General features: G+C 35.7%; 1 long non-coding RNA gene across 1 annotated transcript; it reads left to right on the top strand.

Annotated features, from left to right (window-relative positions):
* The first annotated feature begins 5,364 nt into the window (after positions 1–5,364).
* LOC119066139 lies at positions 5,365–19,897 on the top strand. Its single transcript, XR_005085705.1, has 3 exons — positions 5,365–5,375; positions 7,361–7,366; positions 19,813–19,897. It is a non-coding gene; the product is annotated as an uncharacterized LOC119066139 (long non-coding RNA).
* Positions 19,898–21,531: the final 1,634 nt, after the last annotated feature.

Genomic DNA, 21,531 nt, shown 5'->3' with positions numbered 1-21,531 from the left:
TTTTGGATTAAATGGATTAAATGGATTAAATGGATTTAATGGATTAAATGGATTAAATGGAAGTGCGTCACCCCTCGGTTCTCCTATATTAACCTGATTTACAGTGCATTTGAAGTATGAACTTTATTAAATAACGAAATAATAAATTCCAAGAATTCACAAAAATTCCAAAAAAAATCCTTAAAAATTCCTAAAATTCCATAAATTCCTAAAAATTCCTAAAATTCCTTAAATTCCTGAAAAATTCCAAAAATTCCAAAAACACATTCTCAAAAATAGGCCCTGATGTATTGTCAACCTCGAAATATGCTGCTGCTTCTACAAAGCGTCTAATGAAATGAATGTATGTTAACATACTTCTATTACAACTAATAATTTAATGAGAACACGCATCTACACGACCAGCCGAAACGAGAAAATGTAACCCTAATGTTGAATCCCACTGTAACATTTAGCCATAAACGTTCGCACATATTTTACCATCAAAATTATTACAGAAACCATCTTCACTCACATTCATGTGATAAATTATGAAAATGTTGAAAAAATAATCAGGACACAACATCAAATAGAATATAAAGAAAATGTAATGTTTTATTTGCTCTCGTCTGAACCTGTCTTCCCCATATCCCCATCTCAATCGTCACATGGTGAAAACATTTTAAGTGTTCAGGTTACGTTGACTTTGTCAACTGAATTCATACGACATAGTCGTCTCAGAATCTGTAGAGATGTAAAGGGAGTATTACGACGAATGGTGACATTTATAAATGCCTTCCTTCAACCCATAGCGACACAGATAATGTATCGAGATGGGGAGAACTTTTCACACCACATTAACAATCTACCTAAGAAGATTACCACCACGCATATTTGTGAGAAGTTATTTTCTTGAATTTCTATCGAATTTTCTTGATTTTCTCCAAATTTCTTAAAAAATTTCTCAAATTCCTCGAAAAGTATTTTCAAGAAAATGGAAAAAATTTCAAGAATTTTTTTTTTGAGAATAACCACTAATTACCACGCACCCATATTACCTGAATTGCAGAATTTTCACGTCATATCAGTTTATGTCGAATGTACTCTGTCAAGTTCACCTCAAAATCAGAATCGAAACTAAAACATGAACAACATGATCTGTTCCAAAACTTATTCTGCAGCTGGGAAAGTGTCAAAGAATTATTTTCCTAAATTATTATTTTTGGTTTATCTGAACATGAAATGTGTAAATGGTGCCCGGAATGAAAATATTTGTGTACCAAAAATAAAACCAACTTCAAAACATTTACATCATCCCTTTTGCACGTGAACAAATCGGGTATGAGCACTGAATAATAGAACGGTGTCACCTCTTCAAATATCGTTTAGTGTATAGGCTATTTATTAAGCATCCTATGCATAATGTTTACCTTTGAAAACGTAAATTTTCCGCCACCAAGTTTATAATTTCCAGCAAAAGTATACTTGATACGATGATGGTATGTAGGTTAGATTTTCACGACCCATGTTCTATCCATAATACATTACTTTCCTTGTCTGCACTGCACATAGTGAAGCGTTTTTTGGCAAGATGGAAATAAATTATCGTCGCACATTCTCTGTGTAAATTTGTTTGGAAAGAGAGATGTGTTTTTTTGCTTGTAGCTATGGATTTCAGGCAACGTTACCTATACGGAGGTTACATGACATCGGGATGTTGCCGGTACATGAGAACTTTGTAAATATAAATTATGAATTATTGAAGGAGTCACAAGGTTTTTGATTTTTAATAAGGGTGCAATTATGTAATGTCACGCACATTTAAATTCTTTTTTGAAGGAAAAATCGTTGATTAGATTTCAGAATTTATATGGTACATGTGTAGCATATTGTTGTGTGAAGAACTTTTCAGCTAATTTGTTTTCGACGATGCTAATGTATGTTAACCGAAGAAGAATTGCCTACCGAAGTTATTTACCTTGAATTTTATCAAGATTACTATAAATTGTCTTCTAAACACAGTAAACTCATAAGCTTTTAAATGTGTGTTGCACGTACGGTGGAATACACTTAAAAAAGAAGTAATGTCACGACCGCATCAGAGGGCGATAACAAGTTGATTTTATACGAAAATTTTTTATTTTTAGTCTAGAGGGCAGGTCACAATTTTGTTTATTGCGTTTTGTTTAGTAATATGGGCGAGTCTGGCATCGACCCAAGGGCCAGAATTGCCAGTTCGAGCCTGAGTTGTAGTGGTAGTTGAAGAAGCTTTTGTTTTCAATCTTTTTCCATATTTGCAAGGTTATTAAGTCGAATCTAAATTTTTCAATAAAATAAACTAAATTTTTATTTTCAAGTAGAACAATGCCAACAAAATTCTCTCTGTGTAAAAAAATTGATTTTTGAGATATCTCAAGCTCTGCGTTTTTTTTAATAAATTATTAGAATTCTCGTGAAGTACAAGTGTATCACTGTGTGACCTCCCCCTACGAAATGATATTAAATTGCCTACTCATTTAGAAATAATTTGAATAAGTGTTATTCACATTTGTATAAAATAAGAATAAAACAACAAAATCTACAACACAGACATAATACAAGAAAATTGTATACGATTTTCCACAACCCAACCAACCCACCCATTGAAGAAAAAAAATCATTTTTTTTCGAGAGTTTTTTTTTCATTAAATAATTTTTATTGGATGAATGGGTGGTGAAAAATGCCTATGGATTCAGATTCAGACGAGATTGGTAACAAAACACAAAAATTAGCCGAGGAAATTATGACAAAAAATGTTTTCATTACTAATTCAAGTGTGTGCCTGCAATTTATATGAATTTTACACTGTAAAAGGTAGCAACTTACTTATTATTTTGTCTGGAAATAGAAAAAATGACATGAGGGGCAGCAACGCACTTCAAGCATGAGTGGTACTCTAAATGGAGTACCGAAACTGGACAGTGTATTGAACAAATTATGACACTGTAAAAAATACGACATCTGTCATTAAAGAACTTTTGCCTGAGTGCATTGGAGCTTGGAGGCAGCAAAGGTTAGAGGGTCGTTTGATTTTACCTATAAAATTTGCAGAAGTCGTCGCGATCAGACGGTGTCAGAAGCAGGGCCTAATATTTGAGAACAGCTTTTGAGAATATTGAGATTTTTGAGAATATTTGAGAATATTGACAATATTGGGAATATTTGAGAATATTTGAGAATTTTGAGAATATTTGAGAATTTTGAGAATATTGAGAATTAATTCTCGAACTAGGTAAAAAATAATGTGTCATATCCGAGCTTCGGTTTATTCTCATTAAAAAGTTTAGAGCAACATGGATCCGATGAAATCGTCGCTAAGAATTTATTAGGGAAAAAATTAAAAAGCCTTTGACAGTGTATGGCACAGGGGTCTTCATCACAAAATGTCTTGAATTTCCTTTGTATCTCATTAAAATTGAGCAATTCTTCCTCTCCCAGCGTTACTTTTATGTGTGTATGAACGACCACAAGTCTAAAATTTTCCTAGCTTTGGCTGGCGTTCCAGAAGGTAGTGTATTGAGACCCACTCTGTACAACATCTTCCAGGGCCTAATATTTATTCTCAAATATTATCAATATTCTTTTTATTTTTAGATAAGCGAAAAAAAGACTGCTGAAATTGCACAGCCAGTAAAAAATCGATCTTTTCATAAACAGAAATTACAATAAATAAAAATCGTCCACTCTATTCCTTCCCAATGTTCCAAGAATACATGCTGCGTTTCCTCTTTGAATAGCAATTGAAATTCTTTGCGATCAACGATCCTAATTTCGCGACAAATTTTTTAAGTATCACACACTGTCACATCCCATAAAAGATATTTACCATGACTCCACGGAATTAGAGTCATTCCATCAGGTCTTTTACTGTCATCTCTAGAAATTCCTGGTGACTGTAACAATGTTGCAACATCTGCAGCAGAAAAAGCATAAGAATCATGTCGCGGCGTTATCCCTGTCTTAACCTTGCATGATAAGCCATGCAAACCGTCATTTTCAACTAACTCAGCACAGACACACCTATACTCCTCGCATAATTGGGATCCTAAACGTAGACCAACAGCAATTCTAGCAGCATTGTTATCTAATAGCAAACCTAGCTGACTCGACGGGACAACTTGCAGCCACTTTGAAGATTCTTTAGTAGATGACGCAAGCAGTCATTCACCTTCCTCTCATCATCACTACCTGGAACACATTCACTAGGAATCGAACTTACTAATCCCAAAACACTATCATCGACCACCTTAATATCAAACCTACTCAAAATATCATCAGACAGACTAGACGTCGAATACACAGACGACAGATACGCAGGAAGTGCCAATTCCTCAACTTTCGGAATACCTAATCCACCTTGAGCTATCGGCAGGGTAGCCTGATCCCAAGAAAAATCTAACAGCCTAACATTAGCAATCGCCTCAAGCGTCGAACGAAAAACTTCATCTACCTAATTCAAATAAACATTCATAGAAAATGCCTTAGAAGTATGCAACAAATAGTTAAACCTACAGCTTCCTAAAGTTTTCCTAAAAACGCACAAAGCCGGATGGACATCCATCAACTTCAAACTCTCGCACATCACATCACCTTTATTTCTTCAATCTTAGAAGAACACATCCTCTCTAACTCTCAATATCGTTAAATATTCTCAAATAATAATCTTCAAATGAAAAATAAACGCATTAAATCTTAGTGGAAGTAGGTTCGTGATTCATGAATGCTTTTAAAAAAATCCCGATTTTAATACCAAAATGCATGATGATCGTTTCTAACTGCTGGATTAGAGATGAGCGGGAAGTGATTCTTTTACTCTGTACCCCTGGGCCAGTTAGTGAGTAACTGATGCCCGCTATCTTCTAATCTCGATAACGCTGTGGTGAATCGCGGTAGGGCGGTTTCCGGTCTGACTAAATAATAAACTATGAATCGACAGACCAATTTCTAATCGCGCAAAACAGCGGTAGAAGAGTGTGGGCATCAGTTATTCACGTGTTCTCCTCGATATCAGAAATAGATACCGACCCTAAATTTTCCGAACTGGCCCAAGGGTATTAAAATCGGTATTTTTTTAAAGCATTCATGAAGCACGAACCTGAATCTACTAAGATTTAATATAGTTTTTTTTCATTTCAAGATTTTGACAATATTTGAGAATATTGAGAATATTTGAGATTATTTGAGAATATTGAGAATATTTGAGATTATTTGAGAATATTGAGAATATTTGAGAATATTTGAGAATATTGAGAATTTGAGAATTTATTCTCAAATATTAGGCCCTGGTCAGAAGTTTACATCTTATGATTTTATGCACCCAGAAAATGCATTATATTAAAAAACCGCCGGTGTCAAAGTTTTATTAAATTGCGACCGTGATAATTTTCCCCAAAGTACCCTTCTGGTAAAATGGAAGTGAATAAACGTTTTGATCAAAAAAGTAAATGTTTCGACGATTATGTTGATGATATGATAAGCGCCCACAAAATCATTCTTCACAAATTTTCGTCAGTTGTCCTCACCGCCGGGTATAAAATGAGGTAAGAAAGTGAATTAGTAGACTGAATTATTGTATTGGAAGTTTGTGGGTTCGAAATCGTTGGCATAGCAGTAAAAAAATTAATGCTACGACAGTGATATTGAATCAACAAGCGAATAAATCGTTATTCGTTGGTTGTCAGTAAGAAGTCATAAATGGCGTAGCCAGAGGAAAGCACAAGTACAGTGAATAAGCTCTGATCATACTTGTATGATAACATTCGTACACGTAATACAATACAAGTGTATGATAATTGTTTACTGAGGGGATAAGTGTAATGTGTCAGCCGTTTTTCTCTCCGAAAGGAAAGTGTCAATTTCGAAACAAAAAAGTGACAGTTCACGTGAGAAAATAGTACCAAAACGATTTTTTCAGCACCAGTCGTAAGTTTTCCTTACGAGCGAAGTGATTAAGGAAAATTAGGACGTACCCTGAAAAAATCCATAACAAAACCATCCAACAAAACACATCAATTTACTTGAAAAGTTACACACTTTACATTCACCATATTAAATTTGTTCAATCTAATAGTCATGGAAAAATTCATTCAAAACCGTTCTCACACGATAAATCGTTAAAAAATAAAATATCGTTCGGGAAAATCTGACATTTCATAACAAAAAACCATGGCAAAAATATGTCGTATTTCAGTTGTGCGGTGCACAAAGTCCTTTATATAACAATGGATAAAACAACTTCAAGCAAAAGTGATCATAGTGCTCAGCTACAGAAAGTACTCTATTTTCTATGAAAATATTTTTACAGCGTTTTACAGTTGTGTGACACACTGTCAAGTTTCAGTACCCTAGTACATTAACACTCATGCTTGAAGTGCGTTGGACAAAAGGACAAATACTAGAGTTCTCGTATGTATTTTGTTGAGCCGAGCCGAAGCCGAAAACTTTTCATTTCTATCCAGAGTTATGTAATGGCTTTAACGTTGTATTGATCATGTTTCGACCCTAAGGAAAACAAAATATTTTAAATACTATTTTCTCCCTAAGAGATGATTAAGGCTGAATTCTTATCGCATATAACGGCAACAAAACACCATTTTATCATGCCCTTTCGAGTGGCGAAAATAAGGTTAATCACACCGCACACATGAAAAACCGAAATTATCAGCATTCAATTAATGATTGTTCTTCTTAAACTCGAAATAAAATTTTAATTTCACGTTGTATATTGACACAATCGACGAACGTTCGCTTATCGAATGATTGAAAATTGTAGTGCATTACTAATATTTAGCGCGCGCGCTAATAACAAGACCATTTAACCCACCTATAATAACGCAATAACGTTCGTTGGCATAAAATTTATCGCAAGAAAACCTTTAACAAATATCTTCACTCTCAATTCCCTCGATTATATTGTGCAAAATGGGCATACTATATAAATAATTGCAGGTAAAATATGTTTATGCACACCAATAATGCACAGATTAATATTTGGTTTCTACGTCGGGAGGTGGAGAATGTACCGGTCATAAAAACACGGGACGCTGTGTTATTATATCATGTGAGATGATTCGACGAGCTGATTATAAATTAAACAAAAATAATAAATTTTCAATATGGGACGCTATCTCGTTTATTTAAATCAAAATAAAATAAATTTAATATTATAATGCCCCGATGATTATTATTGATCGGGCGGTGGTGGAGTATCCATTATAATTGTTGTTGGTTCTCCTTGGCACACCAGAAACGAATATAACATGCAGAGCGAATATGCCCGATGAATGGTGTAAATATTAGAAGAACTTTATGTTTCGATAATGCATTATAAGCATTAACGAGTGAGTTGTATGTACTGGGCTGCCTTTTTTTCAGCACGTGGGTTTAAATTATTTTCTTGTTCTGTGTGCTCAAGGATCAAATTTGCGACGTGACACTTGAGACACAATGATTCATCGAAAATGTGGATTAGATTGAAGCACGTACCAGTGTTCTTTTCGGTGGATTTGCCTACCTTCTGAAGCATGGCTATATATAAGATATGTAAAGCAATTATGATACAATTCACAATTACATTGTTTAGACCGAGCCTGATTACACATTTTCGTGCATTCTTCAGTGTTGCTGCGATGACCCAGCTTAGATATGAAACATATATCTTCGCCACCAATTAACAGAGGTCATTTCTTAGTTGGTCACTGTTTTTAGCTGCTGAAAACGACACAGACACCTCAACAAAAATGAATGTCTAAAAGAATGAACAGGACGCTTGTTGAAGCCCGGATAAGTTTAAGACTTCCGCGAGATACAGAAGCCAATGCTGTTCGTACACAGTTCGAATAGTCTCTCTTGGACACACAGAGCGAAGTTCCCAAAGACTATTAGCACTCGAATTATGATGGGCCTTCAATTTAGTCCATATGGAAGTGGCAGCGCCCGGTTTTTTAACGTTACGCTTTTGCAACGGGCTATGGCTGTGGATGAGTTCTAGTGTTGCATTTAGTCCGTTGCAAAAGCGTAACGTTAAAAAACCGGGCACTGCCACTTCCATATGTACGCTGGGTCCAAATAGTACACAATAACAACTACACGCACTGTGTGCTGTGCAGCTATACTCTTCATTACTACTATGTGTGCAATGAAGAACACAACTCGAGGTTTATCATTTAATGAGAAACTAAGACACAAGACAGCAACAACAACAAGTTGAGTGGAAAGTTGTCAGGCTTGAAGAGAATACGAAATTTTACTTTGGCCTAATTGACTTCTGGCTCTGAGTCGATCGCTCTGACGTTCAAACAGCAGGGTTGACATTCTTTTGTATTCTTCTCTTCTAAGACTCAAGACAGCTCGAGTATATCTGAACCTGAAATTCAACAAGTCGACCGGAATATCAATAAAAAGCCTGGTAAGTCTCATATCAGATTTCAGGTGTACCTGTGATTTTTCTGACCTGATTTACCTCAACTTCCAATTTCAATTAAAATTTTCAATTCAGTTTCATTTCAAATCAGAATCTGGTCCCAGATGAGTCGGACCTTTTCCAAGCCTTCATCGAACGGCGAATAGGCGCTTGGTTTTCCCTCATACATTTGATGAGTAGAAAGGTAATAAAAGTTAACAAAAGTCGGTACCCACCGAACTAGTAAGACAAACATTTCAAAACGAATGGATTTCACATTTCATGGACTTTCAATATCTGCCTCAGTTTCGGTCGTATATTTCGCATGTAACAATACCGTGATAAAATTACACGAGACCGGTACCACGTACGGGTCTGTCAATTTATAGTTATCTTTTCCATAGCATTACCAGTTATATGTCTGACATAAAAATGTGATATTCACCGATATATAGATTTGTTGTATGTACGAGTCAATCTTCCGTAAGAGACTGATTTACCATTTTGGTAAGCTTTACATGCGTACACACGTTATGCTGTGCAGAATGCTTTTGATATACCGACAATATTTCGTGATACTCTAATAAAGTGATATTTTGCCCACACAGAGTCTAATATCTGAACGATTTTTGATTTACAAATTTGATAAAACCAATTTTGTGTATGAGATGTGTCATTGTAACAATATATTGATGTTGGTTCAGAATATGTGGATACATGGTATACAATCGACAGACACAGCTTATTATGTAGGTCTAATCATGTATAACAAGTAATGAAACAATGTTGCATGGAATATAAATTCGAATTTGAAATTAATGTTGATGAGTTCACGAAAACTGATTGGAAATCATTCTTAAATACGAACGAATTATTTCAATGGAGAAAAATTGCATCATTTCGATTCTCGTCTTTTTAACGTTTATGTTAACAGTGTAGGTAAATTGAATGAAATCATGAGAATTTATTAATTTTCGAATTTTATCTGCGAGAAAAGTAGGTGTGAAAATTAAATTTATTGGCTTAATGTTGCAATAATGTCGGTTGAATAATGGATTGGAGATGACCTGTTCAGTTAGCATTTTATTCATCAATTCGCATTAGGAAACAATTATTGTTCGGTAAATACCTAAAATTTCCTCATCATTTTCTTCAAGTCGTGAAGCCAAAGAAACCAAGTAAAAAAAATCAAATCACTAAAATTGTCATTATCTCGACAATGTACGTACAGACAGTCAGTCAGTGTGATGTTCTTATTTCTACAGCAAAATTGTATGAAAAATCGGGCTTGACGATTTTGGCGTCACCAACATATTTTTGGATTAGTACTCCACACTCTACATTAACTACTAACGATATTGATGGCTAAGCAGCTATTTCCCTACTGATGTAAAGTTATTCGCCTTAAATGCATGAGCCCAAATGTGCGTTGCAATAAGGTTAAATCGACTGTAAAAAACTGTAAAAATCGAATGCAAAGATTAGAAGATAATACCACAGGACCTGGGGCAAACCTCTGTGAAACAGAAAATGTGTATTTTTAACCCGTATTGTATTGGTTCAATTCATGGAGCATTGAAATAAATTATCACAAATTCAGTCGCATATAGTAATGAGTAATTTTCCTTGAAAACGTATACCTACCGACACCGGACACATTTTCCAGAGGACTTTAATCTGTCGCTGATGGCAAACATATTAAAAGTTTTACTATTCAAACTATTACTTCATTTGATCGAAGATTTTCAGAGATTGATTTCAGAAATCTTTTACTTCATTTATTTTGAACATGATTTTTGCTATATAAGGCCTCATCAGTCAGAGCTTGTCGTTTATTATTGCTGTCATTATCGATAACAGACGACAGCCGTCTGTAACAGGTTAAAAATCCTCGATGTTGGTGAGGCAAATGCAATTTTCTTATTACCTTTTTCCACATACACGAACTATGCAATCTACATAGTCGTACTTTCGTTGCAAATAGTGTCTTATTTGGGGTTAAAATGCAGCCACATTGCTATATGGACAGTTGAAGTTGAGTACGAAGTTCTTCGAGTAGATAAACTCGAATTTACACTTGGAAAGTCACTCATGGTGACACTATCCATACATGTTTGGTGTCGCTGGAACGCTGAGACCAGGAGCAATCCCGGAAAATAGGTTTTTTTGCACTTTTATTGTGTTTCAAATGTATATGAAAAGTTACAAGTTCACCGAAGTTCTCAATGTGTATGAATTTTAATCACAATAAGACATTATCTGCTCCGATGTACATGCAATTGCCATTCTAATGTCACCCCATACGGCTATGGTGGTTGTGGAGAGAGCTCCATAAAAAGTTGCATACTTTCGGGTTTCACCTCCACAGCATCGATGCATTTTTGTAAAAAGTTTTTTGGTGACCAACACCTTTCAGGTAAAGAAACATTCTCTGGAAATTGTCCGATTTCGGTGGGTACGTTTTCAAAGGATTGTCCTCAATAGAAGAACTTTACGCACTCCAGTCGAAAGGCCTGGGCAGTTATACGACGGCTTGGCGCAGCGAATGCGAAGCAGTGTGGAAAATCTACTACAACAGCGAACAAAGTGGCAACAAGATTGGTCCAGCTTACCAAAGTAAATATGGATAAGAAGCTGATGACGAAGGTACGAAGAAAGCTGAAAGCCAAAAGGAAAAAACTGGCGCACAACGCCGAATTTTCGATTCCATTCACCGTTGACGAAATCGTCGACGCCATCTCACTCGTTAAGGCAGGAAAGGCAGCCGGACTCGATTACATGCATCCGGAATTCATACTGAATTGCGGCCCGAAAGCCACCGAATGGCTTACACGTTTTTTCAACGATATCCTACGATCGAAAAATGTCCCACCAGCATTCAAGAAGTCAAAAATGCTATTTTGAAACCAGGTAAAACGTCTGACTTGCCTGAAAATTACCGTCCAATCTCGTTACTATCCGTCACGTACAAACTGTTGGAAAGAGTCATCTACAATCGATTAAGTCCAACAATTTTCGAACACACTCAAAAGGAACAGGCAGGCTTCAAACCAAAACGAAGCACAACCGAACAAGTGCTTGCACTCACAACATTCATTGAGGCAGGATTCGAGCGAAATTTGAAAACGGGATTGGCATTGATCGATTTATCTTCAGCTTACGATACCGTGTGGCGGCACGGTATGTTATATAAGTTCATTTCCATCATCCCCTGCAAATCTATGTACACCCTGCTGAATAACATGCTAAGCAACCGACATTTTTATGTGTATTTGGACAGTGATGTTAGCCGGCAAAGGACTCTAAACGATGGACTACCGCAAGGAGCTGTTCTCTCGTGCTTGCTATTCCTGCTATATGTGGGAGACGTACCAGAACTTCAAAGCAGAAAATTCATTTTTGCAGACGATTTTGCTCTAGCAGTACAAGCAAAAACGTTCATAGAGTTGAATTTCGCACTCTCTCGCGATCTGGACATTATGCGTCGTTAATTCGAAAAGTGGAGGTTACGACCAAATACCAGCAAAACAATTGTTTCGGCTTTCCATCTATGCAACGTTCGAGCGAAAAGAAAACTTCGAGTAATTTTCAACGGTGTAGTATTAGAACACGACTTCTTCCCGAAGTACCTGGGAGTAACGTTAGATAGATCGCTGACGTACAAAGAAAATAATTCACGAACGGCGTTGAAAATGCAGCCCAGAATCAACCGCCTAAAGAAACTTGCTGGGACGTCTTGGGGTGCCAATGCCACTGTTTTGCGTACATCAGCACTGGCACTTGTTTACTCTGTGGCTGAATACGGATCTGCTATTTGGATAAAGAGCGCCCACACAAACATCATCGATGTCGCATTGAACGAGGCTCTACGAGTGATAACAGGCGCAGTTGCATCTACACCAATCGAATGGCTACACGTACTGGCTAACATCGAACCGCCAGCGATTCGAAGGTACAAAGCTTTTGCCCGAGAATGGGAAAAAATCGGATCAATGGATGAGCTTCCTATCCACGACGACCTGAACAATATACCAGCACCAAGACTGACCTCTCGGCATCCCCTTTGGAAGACGTTAAGTGACATCACAATGCCTTACCAAGCGCATAGAGAATGGAAAAATATTTGGCATCAGATCAATGTTCAGAATATGGAATTGGTACCCGATCCGACTATAAGGCTAGCTGGATTCGATTTGCCGAGGAAGGCATGGACACGATTGAACCGAATACGAACCGGACACGGGAATTGCGCGAAGTGTTTATTCCAATGGAACCTGGCCCATTCTGCTGGTTGTGACTGTGGCGAGCCAAATCAATCAATGAATCACATAGTGAATGATTGTCCAAATCGAAAATTTGTTGGCGGTATGGAAGGGTTACACCGACTAGACGAAGGGGCTGCTGAGTGGCTTGCAGGCCTGGATTTAATGATCTGAATTTAACTAGTTTTGATTTTAAATTTTGACTAACGATTTTGTAGTTTGACTCAAGGATTGATGTATGGAGCCATACGATAAATAAAAAATAAATAATAGAAAAAAATGAATTAGTAAGTGACGACAGTGTACCATGTAATTTCAAATTTTGCGCTATTTCAAGGTCAAGCTGTAAAAGTAAAAACGACACGATTTAACAAAGGCAATATTTTACTATTTTGCTACATGATGTTAAGAGTGATACCGCCAAATCTTCAGGTGATTGGAAAACAAGCGGTCTCCGATTTTAACGAGTGATAGCTCGTTGGATTCGTCTTTCAATTCTAGGAAACACGTATCTTTCACTTTTTCTAAAAAAAAGTTTCCTTTCTGTGAAAAGCGTTCAAAAGTGAAGACATGTCAGAGGGTACCGAAAACAGATTTTCGACAATAACTCAAGAAAAATTTATTTTAAATTGTTGTAATGTTGTACGAATGTCGGCCTTGGAAAGACCTACAGGTAGAGTATACGCACCGATTGGTGCTAGTAGATCCACGAGAGTTATGACTAAAAATATAGTGAATGTTCGGAGAGTCCGCCTTCTCTGCAGCTTCGATGTTCCACGGAACTAAGTATGGGGTGTTGGAGTTGGCCTCATCCACACGGAAAACTCATATATGCACCCCAGACGAAGAAATCGGGAACAGCTTCACGATTATAGAACATTAGTTGTGTGCTGCATATTGATCTGAGGATCATACAATGCCCGCCTAATGAATATTGTTGTTGTGTGCTGGATATTATTTTTCAGCGTGCAGGTCTTAGCCGTATGCCTGTTTTATAATATAAAATGACGCCATTTTTTTCAATTCAATAAACAACCTAATTTATCGTTTAATAGAAGAAATTGATTTAATTAACTTTATCAATTTTATTTGCGTTAGCAAAAAAAAACAAAAAAACTTTTTCAAAAAATTATTTTTTTTTTATTTTCAATTTTATTATTATTATTTGTTATTAGCCGTAGATTTATATTTAAATTCATCATATTAAATTGCTAACAGAATTTTTTTTTGCTTACGTTTTTTCCGGTCACCCACCCAAGTACGGACCGCGACCATCGATGCTTAACCTCAGTTTCTGACTGCCAACGACTTTACCACTGCTGCTATACTGCTTGCATATAGTGGCAGTCTTATTTCGAACCGTTGTTACTTTGCTTTATGCAGCACACAGGCATATTTATACCTGCATGCTGAATATTGACTAAATGAATAAAGTCGTCCTTATTTAGAATGGGTTATGCAACAACATTTAATTGAATTTATTTTCTATGAAATGTAGTACTTCTCCCCACTAAGCAATGTCATCGGATATTATTATTTTAATTCTGAGCCTGGTTCTGAATTAGAGGTTTTTTCAATAGTTCTACAAAAAAACTGTTCACATTAATAGTGAGCATCTATTACGCGAATTAATAAATTAAGATTGGCTCACCTAGTTTGTGTATATTACGTCGGTGGAAGCACGGGGTTTCAGGGGGTTTCGAACATTTAGTTTTTTCGTGTTGCAGTGTCAAATTCTGTCCAAGATGTGACATATTTGCAAGGTATTGTCCTTTTTCACAAAGTATAATCAGCGTAACCTTCGTAAAAAGAATCTTGAATCTGACAAGAGCACGTGTGCCAACGTGTAAAAAACAAATGTTCAAAACCCCCTGCTGAACCGTGGCGATCCTCTTGTCAAACGGACAGTACATAAACAAATTCCATAATTTATTGCTGAATACCACCAACTATTTCTGTAAACATTTCAAAAGCCTTTAACACCGAAAATGGATTTAAAAGTTCGTTCGTCAAAATTTCTATTGAAATACATAAATGTAACATTATCATTGCATATTAATTCGGTACAAAATAGAAATAACTTTAAATGAAGGAATAAAATTAGATTTGATAATCATCTTTATGCGTATGTTCTTGAGATCTTCCTTTTATTTCATTAAAACAATTATTGTTGCATAGTCCATTCTAAATACAGACGACTTTATTCATTTAGTCAATATTCAGCATGCAGGTATAGTTCGATAGTACCATTTAGTCAATATTCGGCATGCAGGTAAAGTTAAGTAATACATCCCACAACTAATTTGAAGATATAATTCAGCACACAGCAAATATATACCTGGGAACCTCACAATATTCCTACGAGCTGAATAATATTGTTGCCGGAACTATATTTTGAAAATATTCATATTACATGTTTATTGTAATACAACACACGGGAACATTATTCAGTCTGCAGCAAATATATGCAGCACACAACAAATGTCGAATTTGCCGAATTTTCCGTGCACTATCGTTCCACACATAAATGAACCAAGTACTTTTGTGCTGCAAGTCTACAGAAGTCTTGGAAAAAAAGTTAATGCCAAAATGTAGATTTTTTCTTCTTTCTGAGGGCCCAACTGCTGGAACAACATCTGGAACGGTACTACGGCAATCATTTTCTATCGTCTACTATTCATTTACCTTATCAAATATATGTCGTTAAAACAGATCCAATGTTAGTAATATCAAGAGAAAAATTATTAAATTTTTCTCGTAGAATTTTATTTAGGGAAAATCTGAGGATGCCATATATTTTCCAGAGCCATTCAACTTATCTCATTCATGCTGCAATTAAAATTAAAATACTGAGAAATTGCTATTGATATCTGCCCATTCTTCTATTGGTATTTTCTACCATTACCAATAAAGAAACAAGTCAACGCACGAATCTTATACAATGTTTTAAAGAGATCGTACGTACTTGTCCCTAAAGAACCATTCTCACCCAAAATTGAATTCCACATTATACTCACATATTTACTAAACTTTTCCACAATTTTAACTTCAAAAGTAGAACTTGAAATTTATTTTACTGCATGCAAAACGGCGATGTGTATGTGTGTATGTAGCGTGTCATTTGGATATGAAAAGATGTACGAAATGTTGCAAGGAAACGTATATCTATCTACTCCAAGAATAAAAGATAATCTGCACTGAATAAGAAATAATTATTCATTTGTTTTTACTGCTGTGTCAGCAATTCATGCACACATTAATGAATAATCAAGAGACGACAGGTTTTATTCATCCTTTCTTACCGCACAAAAAAGGTATGATACAGAATTTTCCATGATGTATCTCTTTTCCATTTCGGTTTTATAAGCTGAATGTCGTTCGTTTGATATGTGGCATGGAGTTTTGAATAAAATAAAATAAAAAGAAGAAGAAAAAAAAATAATGTTTTGTTAGGAAAACTGTGCTTTACTTTTGTAAGTCTTTGTTTTCAACGAATTATAGTATTTAGCAACTGTGTATGCACGACGGGGGAAATGCATAATTTATGTGAAGAGTGAATGCATAATAGAGTGTGTGTTTTGTTTATCTTTAAAACCCTTTAAAAACGGTATTAATATAAAACGAATTGAAGACCATACCTGACCGGATTTTATAAGTTTTTTCTGTAAGACACATTCTTTTGAAAAACAGCCTACCGAAATCGGACGCATTTTCTAGTGGACTTTTTTATATGTGCCTAGAAAGGACTTCGACCCTAGAACCCAAAATCACTTTCAAAAAAATTCTTCGAAGCTTTTGTGACTGGTGAAAGGTGATCAAAAACCGAAAACTTGCACTTTTCTTACCAATATTTCTCCGGGTACACGAGCCGTACAGGGTCGTGTAGGGTGTCATTAGAAAGGTAATCACATGTACTATTGGGACTTATTGGGTTTAAAATTCATCCACACTGAAATATGTGCAGTTAAAGTTTTCAACCGAAGACTTACACTGTTCTTACTGAAATTTCTCGAGGTACACAAAATGTACACAGTCGTGTGTGGTATCATTTGAAAGGTAATTTAATGTGCTTTTCGGCCAAATAGGGTCTTATGAAGTTTGGATGCATCTATGATGAAATATGTACACCTAAACATTTTTACTTCTATTTCATCGTAGATGCATCCAAACCACATAAGACCCTATTTGGCCCAAAAGCACATAAAATTACCTTTCAAATGATACCCCACACCACCATGTACGGCTCGTGTAACTAGAGAAATATTGGTAAGAAAAGTGCAAGTTTTCGGTTGAAAACTTCAGCTGCACATATTTCAGTGTGGATTAATTTTAAAACCAATGATTCTCTGTTCGGCTCAATAGTACATGTGATTACCTTTCTAATGACACCCCACACGACCCTGTACGGCTCGTGTACCCGGAGAAATTTTGGTAAGAAAAGTGCAAGTTTTCGGTTTTTGATCACCTTTCACCAGTCACAAAAGCTTCGAAGAATTTTTTTGAAAGTGGTGGCACATATAAAAAAGTCCACTAGAAAATGCGTCCGATTTCGGTAGGCTGTTTTTCAAAAGAATCCCTCTAAACATTTGCAGAAATTGCATAATTTGGAACGTAACATTCAAAGTAGATCCGAAAAATTGGTTGTCGTTTTGGAATAAGTCTCGGAATCAGGTCAGGTTGCTTTGCAACTTGAAGCCAGGTTATCTGAACCAGAATTGACCTGAAACTGATTTGTTTAATTTTAACCGGACCTGAATTAAATTTATTCGATCTGAAAAATAATAACCTGACCTGACCTGGCAAGTTACCTGTTTCAGCTTCAGGTCTCTTCAAAATCGACCCGTTCCGTGTCTTGAATAACGATTAGGAAATGAGATTTTAATAATCAAATTTTTTGTTTGCGAATTGCTACAGTCGGTCTTAAACAATCAAAGAAATTTGGTGACTGCTCTCTACCACAAGATGAGAAACAGTTGCGTAGTTTAGAGTCACTTGGTGTCACACGAGGCTTTATATACTGGTAGAGTTATTATTTCTACAGGAAGTGCTGAAAACGTGGCAACAGGGAAATACAGAAGTTGCAGATAAGCTCGATCCACTCATGAAATTTTTGCGGAGCGACGATGATTCGAAAATTCGATCTAAATTAGCTATAACAATTGACCTGGTCCAACTGAATTTACTGGCTCGTTTCGAGTGTACTTATGTCCGGTTCAAAATCAGGTTCAGGTCATGCAACCTGACTTCACTTTTGGGTCAACCTGACGTGATTCCGAGCCCAATGACATTTATTCTTCTAAAAACTGATCGTTTGGAAATTTCATATCAGTTTGTCGCTTTTCTACACGTTTCACTTTCCCTACGTTAGACAGTGGACAGTAACACAGTATAATGATTTGCATGACCGAGTAAATCTAGATTTTAATACTTTTCCGTTCGAATAGATCCGCGGCTGCCACGAGCAAGCAATTACAGAGCTCTGAAAATATTAAAATTATTTTCAAATTGGTTTCATCTTTCCAACGATAATTTATGTAAAACCTTATCATCATCATCGCATCGTCTTCGTAACAACGCTGTGCTCATTTTATACACTATCGAACCCTTCAATTGAATAAATAGTAGAGAAAAAGTAATCAACTCTTTAACTCCGCAAATGCATATTCGCTTCTTTTCCTCTTTCCAGGGTAAATGTAAAAAAAATAATTCATTAACATCTACGTTTCCATATTATACACAATGCTTTGTGTTAGTCTATCCGAAAATTAATTTGCTTCAAGAAACATTCAATACATACACTTGAGATCGGGGACGAAAACGTATATAACCCAAAGTCAACTCATTTAAAATAGAAAATTAAAATGAAATAAAACGAGGACCCGATCAATATACAACACTGTGTTTTATACTTTGCCGGGATGAGACTCCCGTTCGGGAAAAGTGGAGTGTATTTGTAAGAAAGGAAAAAGGATTTTAAGAGGAAAACATATAACTCAAATGTGTGTGTATGTATTATAATTTCCTTGCCTTTTTAACCATTCTCAAAGTTTTATAAAATTTATGTACATGTTTGAAACGTATAACGTATAAACGAGTACCTATATAATGGAGAGATGTACAATGTGCACCAATATTCATAAAATATTGTCTCGCTTCAATCCGTTTCCCTTGTTTAGTAACTGTAATTCAATATAAAAGACTATGTCAAAGCTTTTGCTTATGATTCAAAGAATCGCGATATTAATTGACTTTGGTAGAATTTTTCGATATCTTCATCTTTCGAATTCATATCACCGCTCCATCTCACATAATACCTATATATACACACCGCTACACAAAAGTGACGAGACATTGAGAGGTGAAAACTCATTTAACTGAAAAACAGAAAGACGTTCCATTTCACCATTTAATTTATCAAAATCGATTTCCATATCTCTCTAAACGCAGTGGCATTGTTAGTGTTTCAATAACTTATAATTCAATACATTTAAATGTGCGGACGTACCACCCGCCCTATCGATTTAAGAAAATAGGAGAACAAAACAAGTTTAAGAAAAAGAATTTTTTTTTTGAAAAATGTATGTGATAACAGAGTATACCCACACCACACACAAAAAAAAAACACACAGAGCAATAATGCACAACCATTGCGCATGATGTAATTAAAGGATGAAGGATAACGAAGTTTGGCCATACACCCTCAACCTACATATCTATATTAAAACATCTTTCTTGGAATATTATGTATATATACAGCTGAAGTAAGGACACAAAAAACATTCGAATAATCACACAAGACCGATCCATTTTTTACACTTTGAAAAATTTGCTACCGTTATTTCGGATTGGAACGATTCTCGGATTCAGTTTTGCATAGGAAGATCGTATTTCTACTTCTAGTGAATCGTTGTCGAGGCGGGCTTATGCGATGCTGTGTTCAAAGTTTGTGTACAATGTTTCAATATCTTGAAAATACTAACGATGGAACAGACTCAACAATTATCTGTGCGATTGATATGCCCTACACGCAATATAAATGTTTTATTTCTTCAGCATTTGACAAGAATTCACAAAGAAGTCATTCACACAAATTTAAATCGAAATATCACAAAATTCAATACTCTCTCTAGCAAACAAACTCTGCTTTTTTATAAGGCTTAAAGTGAACAGACTCACGAATCGTAAACAAGTAGCAGAGTTTCACAAACGTCTTTACCACCTTAATAAATGTAGTTTGTTTGCTAGAGGGGGTATTGCAAAATGTCAAATATTTCATCCAACTTATCAACTGATTGGTCTCTATGACCGCCGTCACATTTCCTCCCTAAATGGCCTTGCTCAGACGTTGTTGGAGGAATGATCTTGACCGCGGTTCATGCGTTTTTATTGTGATTTTTTTAACTCAAAGCATCGAAAAACTGAATGGCTTCGTCACCCCAAGATCCAAACGTTTCGATGGAAAAAGGTACAAAGAAATAATGGTGGTTGATCAGGGACCGATAGTTGAGCGTCTTTATTTTGTCTTCACCGGTTTTTCCCGTAGTAACTGATAAAAACCTTATCATAAACTTCTATACATTACTGATCATTTGTTATCAGCTCAACGGAAGACCTAGTGTTAATATGGTTTTATACTGTAAAATGAATTTTAATGTGTAGGCATCCTGTACGTTGTATTTACATTGTCTGCGATGAGAATGTAAATGAAACTTACATGTTAGACTTTTCGATGATTTACAAGCTATGCGCGATCATTTACATGCACTGGTCGGAAATTTTTCGATGATTTTGTTTATGTTTTCACTTCTCACAAACCACGATATAAATTGGAATTTGCACAGGTAAAACTATTTTTTGGTACACGTGCCATCGATACAATTAAGAAAACACTAAAATCACCACTGAATTTACAATTTGAAACAACGAAATCAAAAAAATTTAACTGAAACTGAGAATGACAACAATAAAGAAGTCAAATAAGTATCGCCGAAATGGCAGGCACGACCGATGCCTACTAAATGAAAATGAAATTTTAGTGCAAAATGTTTAGAAGTGGAAAGGTTCCGAAATGCTGCTTTTATGCAAAATTGTTTCGTAGTTTTCATCTTAGACAATGTAAATACAACGCACAGGAATCCTACACATTAAAGAACAGTACAGAAGAGCCTATGTGAATGAGTAATACATGTGTGCGAAATTAGGCGGTTCGCCTTCGGCTCACACGCCGCAAACATCGCACACATGTATTACTCATTTACATAGGCTCTGCTGTAATCTACTATTAAAACAAACGAAGTACAAGATTTTGTATCAAACACTATGAAACATAATGACTAATTGAACAACAGAAATAATGGTTTTACTATGTCTGATCCATTACTTCATTTGATCGAAGATTTTCATAGATTGATTTCAGAAATCTTTTATTTTATTTGTTTTGAATATGCTTTTTGCTATATAGGAACTCATTAGTCATAGCATGTCGTTTATTATTGCTGACGTTGTTGATAACAGATGACAGCCATTGTAAGTAATAGGGTGTGTCGATTTCAATTTTTTTTTAGTCATTCCTGGTTCCGCCCTACCGCGATTTACCCTCGCACTACGAGGGGTAATCACTGATTTACTAGCTCAGTAAATCACGGTAAATCACGGTAAATCACAGTAAATCACAGTAAATCAAGTAAATCAAAAATGAAGTTTCTACTAAATTTGAATCTATTTACTTCAATTTGTATTAGTTCATGAAATTTATCCTATATGTTTACGGCCACGATACTTCGAAATGTAATCCAGTGACAATTAAAAATTTTTCAAAAATTTTTCAAAATTTTTTGTGATTTACCGTG

Source organism: Bradysia coprophila, chromosome IV (assembly GCF_014529535.1).
Source record: "Bradysia coprophila strain Holo2 chromosome IV, BU_Bcop_v1, whole genome shotgun sequence".
Taxonomy (NCBI): domain Eukaryota; kingdom Metazoa; phylum Arthropoda; class Insecta; order Diptera; family Sciaridae; genus Bradysia; species Bradysia coprophila.
The sequence above is the reverse complement of the archived record's forward strand: the minus strand, read 5'-3'. Positions and strand labels throughout refer to the sequence as shown.